Raw genomic sequence first — 8,240 nt, forward strand, 5'->3', positions numbered from 1 at the left:
CATCTTGATATACTTTTGATACTTTTGTGTAGTTTGGAAATTCCTTCATAAAATAAAAAAATTAAAAAAACTTTGAATGCATTCATGCACAACTTTAATGCCACCACTTTTTTATCAGGATGTGAGCTCAGTAGGGGTGGTGTTCAACATCTGATTTTGTTGGTGACCTGCTGGGGGGGAAAGGTGCTGACTCACTGCATTGAAAGATATTTCAGCTCCCTTTGCACATCTTATTCTTTTTCGCTAAATCTTAATTCTCAGAGGTCTTCAGACGCCTCAATTCTCAGCTCTGCCTCTTCCTTTCCTCCCCCGTACCTTACCCTTCTCTCTCCCCGTCTCCACAGCCGCTCTGGTTGTGTCCTGACAGCCGTGTCCCAGTGGGCCGATCCGAGGCTGGCCTACGGGTGTTGTGATTCCCTGTTGTGCATCCGCACAGCACGCTTTCATTTTTACTTTTCTTTTAGATCGTGTCTTTCCGATTCTCTGTTTTTAGTCCCGCTGCTAAATTCAGTGGCATGACTGACAGCACCCTGTAGGAAGAGTGCTTGACTTCCTTTTCAAGCATTCCTCAAATAAGAGATTATGCAATATGCACACACTTACCCTAACATGCACACACACACACGCACACACACTTCTTTGCTTTATGCCAAATCATCCAATTAGCTGCAGGCAGAGAAAGATGATGGGAAGAGATAGAAAGGTTGGTGTTATGCAACAATACTTGAGGCTTCAGTTTGCTGGACAGTAATGATAAAATAATAAACCTATGAGATCTCATAAAAGAAATTATTTGTGAATGTAGTCAGTGCTAAGTCACAAAGTCGTTAAGTCCAAAGAACATTCAGATTGTATCTCAGTAAATGTGTGTTTTATAAGTTTGATATAGTATGGAGATAGTATGGAGAAAGATTTGTTAAGTTAACCTAAGGAACCTGAAACAAAATGTATGAATAGTTTTAAAAACAAAAAAGTCGCAACATTTTCCCGCAGTTATTCTGATATATGAAGACAGGAAATTCTTTGTTAATTTTTACTTTGAATGCCACATGTGATAAAATGTAAAATGGTTTCTAAAACAAAGAAAAGCAGCTGGAAACAATCAAATGTACGCATGAGATTAATAAAATATATGGCAATATTTTTTTTACTTTAGAGATTATAAATGTTGATCAGTGTTGACAAAGAAGCTACAGATTTTATATACAATAATATGAAAAGAATCTAGGCTTGCCAGTTTGGCAATTTTTGCACCTTTGAGATTTAATAACATTGAATAAATTCATTTGTTTTTGTTCTTCAATATTCTGATGAAATATAAAAATTTTATGAACTGTATTTTTTTGATAGAGACTGGATATTACACCCTATCTTCAATGACTGTGATTTTAAAATCCATTTGCCTCAATCATTTTTTTAATGAAATATGACATATCGGAGCAAAATAACTGTGAGTGTCCCCTTGTTGGTATTTATCGCAGTCACATAACCGCTCACTCACAGGCCCCTTATGGCAGCCTGTGAGTGAGTTTTGGAAAATTACTACAAATCAGTGAGGGTTGCTTCTGCTTGATCCATTTCATGGAAATCAGTTAATCATTGTTTGCTTATAATATGAAATTCCTGGACAAAAAAAATTGTATGAGTTGCACAGGGGAGTGGTGAGGTGCTTTACGTAAAAGGAAAGGCCGCTTCGGTCGTGTCAGATATTCAACCCATCGTGCAGCGCTGGGAGTGGAGAAAGGTTATTGTTTGGCTACAAAGGACGCACACTGGTGACGGCGTTCTGCCAATTTGTGAAATCGAATCAAATGGTTTCAATTTTCCTGCGGGACAGACTGGCTGTACATTGTGCACAGATGCGTGCACGTGCATCCATTATTGTGTTTAATTGACAAGGTCGGTGAAGAAGTAGAAGAATCCCCGGAAAGTTTCCCTTTCTCTGAGCAGCGGATCAGGAAACACGCTGCGACAGGCGACCATTGTCACGAAAAGCTTGAACGAGCAGGAGGTGAGGGGTGTGAGAGCCTTTGTGTGTGTGCGTGTGTGTGCGTGCGTGCGCATGAGTGTGTGTGTGTGTGTAAGGTCAGTGAACTGTTAGTCATGCAGGCTGGAGGGAATCTGGGACGACTAGCTGAATTTACTTTGTACCGATGATAACGTAGGTAGTTTGATAAAACAGAAATGCCTTTTGATGACCTACATATGGGTCTGTGGATAATTTACGATTCATTGATTTTATTCACGCAATAAAACTCAAGGCTTAAGTGATTCCAAGTGATTACATTGGAAACGCTCATGGTTTCCTTGTATGTGTGCTGCAGCGCTGCAGACAGAGCTGTCAGACAGCGGCCTGGACTGACTGTCGGTCAACAAATGTCAACAGACAGAGAGGTAACATGGCGCCTTTTCTATCATGTGCCAGGAAGGGTCAGCCTCTCATGTTTTTAGCCATGTTTGATCTTGGGCGACTGTGTACTCAGAGGTGGTGTGTCACCAGCTGGCCAATGGAGTGCCAGGAAACCATACTGCTCTTTAAAACAAAATGTGAACGAGATTGAAAAAATAGATGCGAGTACGAATGTAGAACAAAAACAAAAAGAGATACAACAAATAATGGAAGAGAAAAGAAAGTTTTGCTTCTTTAGTCCCTTATGTTGTGATTTGAAGCTGTTCATTTCTTCATATTTTGAGCCCAATAGCCAATGATGCAAGTCAAGCCCATGTTTAAAAGAAAACGGAAGGGTTGAAATAATGTTAATATCTAATTTATCTCAGCAGAGATTTGCAGGAAACAAACACACATTCATCTCAGATCAGAAGAAACTAGAACTCCCTATCATTAACTGAGAGTCAGAAAAGAAAGTAATAAATGTACTTTTGGAGAGAGACAGGAATTATTATGAAGCATCTTATGGTCAAGATAAGAAACAAAAAGTTGGCGTGGAGGGAAAAGCTAGAGAGCAGGCTCCAGCAGAGCAATGAATGCTCCAGATGTATGGTCAGCGACGAGGAAGATCACAGACTTCAAGCAGGATGAAGTCTGGACAGACTTAACTAAACACATTCTTTAACAGGCTCAGTTCACGTACGAACTCCTCCGTTGCCCCTAATCAAACTGACTCTCCACCCTCCTTTGACCTACAGCTTTCCTGCCACACCTCAACTCTTTCATCTTACACTTCGGCCAAGGATGCTCCTGTTGCTCAGTCATTGACCCTCAGCTTTCCTGTTACACCTTAAGTAGTTTCTGCTTCCACCTCAGTCATTGTCTCCAACCACATCAGGACGTTTTGGTACACAACCTGCCTTCCCTCCCCGTCCTTCTGTCTCTCAGGTGCAGGTAAAGAAGTGGCCTAAGACATTTTAACCAGAGCAGGTGGCAAGTCCATTGAGCAGCCTGGAATAGGCCACTAAAGGCTTTTGTGGAATGGCAGGGTAAAACTCTGCAGCATCTCTTTAACCAGTTCAAGTGCTGTGCAAGAGATGTCACACTTTATTCCAGTAGCTAAGAAAGATTCATCAGTCAACAAATATAGACTTGTTGCCTTGGCATTATGGAGTGAAAATAGTCTCAAAATATATGTGCGTGTGTAAAAAGATTTGTGCGCGTGTAAAAGGATAAGTGTGTGTGTAAAAATATCTGTGCATGTTTAATACTGGATTTGTAAACCTTAAAAATAAAATAAATCTTCTCCTACGCCTATAAATGTTGAAAAAGGAAGCACAAGTCACCTGGTACACACACACACACACACCCACACACACACACACAAAACTGCATTTACACACAGATCTGGTTACAAGTACACAAGTATTTTTGAGACTTCATTTCACGCTTCAAGGAGCTCCCAGATTTGTGTGTAGATGTTGCGTTTACATGCTAGTAAAAGCTGGGTCATCTTTTTGCTCTCAGTCTAGTGTTTTAATCCTCTAAACATTTCTCACTGTGCTTGTGCCGAAGTGGCAAATACGCTAGTTTGGTGGAAAACGGTATATCTCAGCACTTCCTTATAATATCCTAAAATTATTTATAGGGAGAACTTGACTGTGCTAAGCAGCCATTTAATTCAGGTGTGTTGGACCAAGGCGTATCTAAATGTTGCAGGACACTAGACATCGATGCCTGGATCTGCAGATCCTGTTAGAGGATCAGTGTGTTCCTGCAGCAGCTCTATCGGGTCAGAAGGTAGATGAGATCTGAAAGATCCTGATCCTCCAGTAAGTAAAACACCAGACCCGATCCATCACTCAGCCATTTCATCATGTGTAAAGATAAATATAAAATGTTACACATAGAAAGTCAATAAACTAGAATCGAAAGGCAATTTATTTCACTTAATTATATTCATTTAGTGAATAAAGTAAAATGCAAATCAGAACATCTCACAAACTATATAAATATCAGTCAGCAACATGACTTAGGAATTTGATTGGACCCTTTTGGGCAAAACAGATACTGTAAGAACCACCCAGAGATCATTTTTATGGATTAAAGACTCAAACTGTGCTGGGTGTGATACTAAAAATCCACGCTTAGCTGCGAACAGCTAAAGTAGCATAGCCGACATAAACACTAGCTCCCGCTAACAGAAACGGAGGCCAGAGCATCAAAATACCAGACATATAAAATGTAATCTGAAATAATTTATAATTACTCCATGTCTCATTATAATCGGAGAGCAAGTCCTGCAGGTTTAGCTTCTACTTACTTCAGATTGTGACTAGATTAAAACAATACTATAAAAAAGAGCCTGCCAAAATGTCTATAACAATTTAAAAAAATAACTGACCATGTATTATCAGTAGTTTTTCCCAGTGTTAGCAAAATGCCTTATTAGGTTTAAGGGGTAACTATTTTTTAAGTAAAAGGTAAGTTGCTTTAGATCTCCATTTTTCCCTTGAGAAATGGGGGGGAAAAAACTTGTGTATGTGTGTTTTACAAAGTTTTACCGAAATATTTAACTGAGACACAAAAGCATAGATAGATGATATCTGCATTGTAAATTGGCATGATGCTAAAATCTGATATTTGTCTGTTAATGTGAAGTCATGATTAAAAACTGCACCTCTTGATTGAGTTCATTACATTTTTTTTACCTATTAGATGTTGTAAGCAGTCTTCTGAATCTAATCGAATCTCAAACAAACTAATGTGTTGCTAAGTAATGTAAATACACATAAGGTGTGCTGCTGGCCTCTCTGAAGAGGAAAAAGCAACTGAGAACAGAAAAGCAACCTTGCCCAAATTCAGGAAATTGCTTCTCGTTGATCCACAATGTCAGGGAGCAGTGTTCAGTTATCCACCAAGTGTAAGTGAGTAGGGATTATCCCTAATACCTTGAATTTGTCCTGCCTATTAATGTAATCTGCAGTTATAAAGTCTTTCTCCATCACTGCAATGGAGTAGTCAATGAAATACTGTTATTTACATTCTTTGAACTGAGCCATTGTTTGTCATGTTTCACTTATTGGTCATGTATTATAGTTTCATTGGTAGATCAAATCACTGCAGCCTGATATTTTATTGGGGAATCAAATAAAAAAAAAAATAAAAAAAAAACTTTCTGCAAAATTCACCAGCTGCACAATTCTGGTTAGTGTAAAATAAGTAGTATTTCAAAAGAGCAGAAGAAATCTTATGTTTTTTGAACAATAACAATTTTTGTTGCTAATCTGTTGCTAAGAGATGAGTGTGTTTACTGGTAACCAAGTGCCATGAAGCAAACTTGCAAAATATACCAACGGTAAATGTCTTGTATCTAATCAGGTAAGCATTATTTCGAAAGAGCTTATGTTTTATGAACTATATAACCTCTTATTAATTTGGTGTTAAGAGATAAGCGGGCTTTTTCTGGTAACGAACTGCCATAAAGTATAAAGAGATTTTTACTTTTGTGTTGAATGTTTACCACTAATGACAAAAAAATTAATAATTTTCTACAAAATTCACCAACTGCACAATTCTTGTTAGTGTAAAATAAGTAGTATTTCAAAAGAGCAGGAGAAATGTTGTGTTTTTTGAACAATAAGAATTTTTGTTGCTAATCTGTTGCTAAGAGAGGAACGCGATTTCTGGTAACCAAGTTCTACAAAGTAAACAACTGATTTTCACTTTTGCAAAATTTACCAACTGTAAATTTCTTGTGTCTATAAGTAGGTAAGTAGTATTTTGAAAGAGCTTATGCTTTATAAATTATATAACTTATTATTAATTTGGTGTGAAGAGATAAGCGTTTTCTACTGGTAACGAACTGCCACGAAGAATAAATCAAGATTTTTAATTTTGTGTCAAATGTGTGTTTTGATAGTATATTTACCACGAATGACAAAAAAAAAAAAAAACTTTTCTGCAAAATTTACCAGCTGCATAATTCTTGTTGGTGTAAAATAAGTAGTATTTCAAAAGAGCAGAAGAAATCTTATATTTTTTGAACAATAACAATTTTTGTTGCTAATCTGTTGCTAAGAGATGAGTGTGTTTACTGGTAACCAAGTGCCACTAAGTAAACAGAAAGCAGTGCACAAACATGATCACAAACATTGCTAATGTAACTACTGCTCACATTAACGGTAGCCTTTTTCCTAAAATAAGCTTTTTAGCTATTTTGTTTATTTATTAGCTATCTTTAGTACACTGAATGGAGGAAGTCCTTGTAAGACAACAAGCTGATTTTAGCCCACATGCCACTGGCTGCATTTAGGCTAATATTACCATTTTGACTACCAGTAATTTCAGCTTATACACTAATTTTCACATACTGAATGGAGTAAATTCATGTTAGTCAACATGCTTGTGACTCTCCAAATGTTATTGAGTACATTGTAGTTTACTTTAGCATTGAGGCAAATTTTTAGCATCAGATTGCTGGGTTCCAACCGACAGACACACTTTGGCTGGCCCCGTTTAAATTTCTTCAGAAATTTTGTAGTTATAACTAGCTGTACTTGACATATACTGTTACAGAAACTCACAGTTTCAATGTTGGGGTCACATTGTATTTGGGAAATGTTTGCTAGTTGTGCGCATAAGAAAAAAATAATGTAGTTTACTGCAAGGTGAAACACTAGTTAAAATCAAACCTACTCAGAGTAAGTATACATATATAATAATTCCCTTCTCACCCTTCCGCAGATGGACTCCTTCATCCTCTGAGCTCGGGTCTTCTACCAGACGCCTGGGAGCTTCAGGGCTCTGCGGAGTATCTTGGTTGTGCCTAGAAATGCACATTTCTGGACTGAGAGGTCTGATGCTGTTCCTGGAATCTGTTTTAGCCACTGCTCCAGTTTGAGGGTGAGGGCCCCTGCGCACCTCGGCCCTGTAGACGCAGGGTGAATCCTAGCAACCTGCAGCCTCTCTTTGTCGGGAGTACCGGACCCCAGCTGATGGTGTGGACCCGCTGATTTTTGCCAGGATCGGTTTGGTAAATGCCAGGTCGCTGACAAATAAAACTTGTCATTAGAGATTTCTTTTCTCTCAAGCATTGGATGTTTTATTTATAACAGAATCATGAACAAGTGGTTTGGGTGACTCCAGCATTATTAATGAACTTGTACCACGGAACTGTGGCTAATTTAATGCCCCAAGGATGTCGGGCTCCGGTGGAGGTATAGTGACTGTTTTTAAAAGTGGTTATACTTGTAAACAGTTCCCTCTGGCCTTGTTTAGTAGCTTTGAGATTAGCCTATTTGAACTCGGCAGCCCTCACACTGTGCTGTGTGCGGCAGTCTATCAGCCAACAAAGTACAACAAAAACTTTATAAATGACTTTTCTGATTTTTTGGCTGATATCATGCCAAGGTATGACCGAGTTCTCATTGTTGATGATTTTTATATTAGTGTCTGTTGTCCTACTTCACCTATGGCTCAGTCATTTCTTAATGTTATCGATTCAGCCACTTAAGTTATTTGTCGGTGGTACATCCCATGTACCACCGACAAATAACTTCCCATGATGGTACCTCATGCACTTCATTCTCTGTTCCCTTTTGTCTGAGACATTCGCTGAGCACATCGTCCGTTGAGGCTTTGTCCTTGATGTATTTATGGATCTTGGATGTTTCGTCCTGGACAGTGGCTCTCACACTCACTTGTCCTCTGCCTCCTTCCTTGCAGCTCGAGTACAGTCTCAGGGTGCTGGATTTTCGGTGGAACCCTCCATGCATGGTTAGAAGCTTCCAAGTCTTAACATCTGTGGGGTTTATCTCCTCCTTTGGCCAGCTAATTATTTATTTATTTA

General features: G+C 38.6%; 1 long non-coding RNA gene across 1 annotated transcript; it reads left to right on the plus strand.

Annotated features, from left to right (window-relative positions):
* The first annotated feature begins 5,623 nt into the window (after window positions 1-5,623).
* LOC103457666 (uncharacterized) lies at window positions 5,624-7,481 on the plus strand. The gene is made up of 2 exons (XR_532461.2): window positions 5,624-5,770; window positions 7,136-7,481. It is a non-coding gene; the product is annotated as an uncharacterized LOC103457666 (long non-coding RNA).
* The last annotated feature ends 759 nt before the right edge of the window (window positions 7,482-8,240 follow it).

This window comes from Poecilia reticulata, chromosome 21 (assembly GCF_904066995.2).
Source record: "Poecilia reticulata chromosome 21, P_reticulata-male-v2, whole genome shotgun sequence".
Lineage (NCBI taxonomy): Eukaryota > Metazoa > Chordata > Actinopteri > Cyprinodontiformes > Poeciliidae > Poecilia > Poecilia reticulata.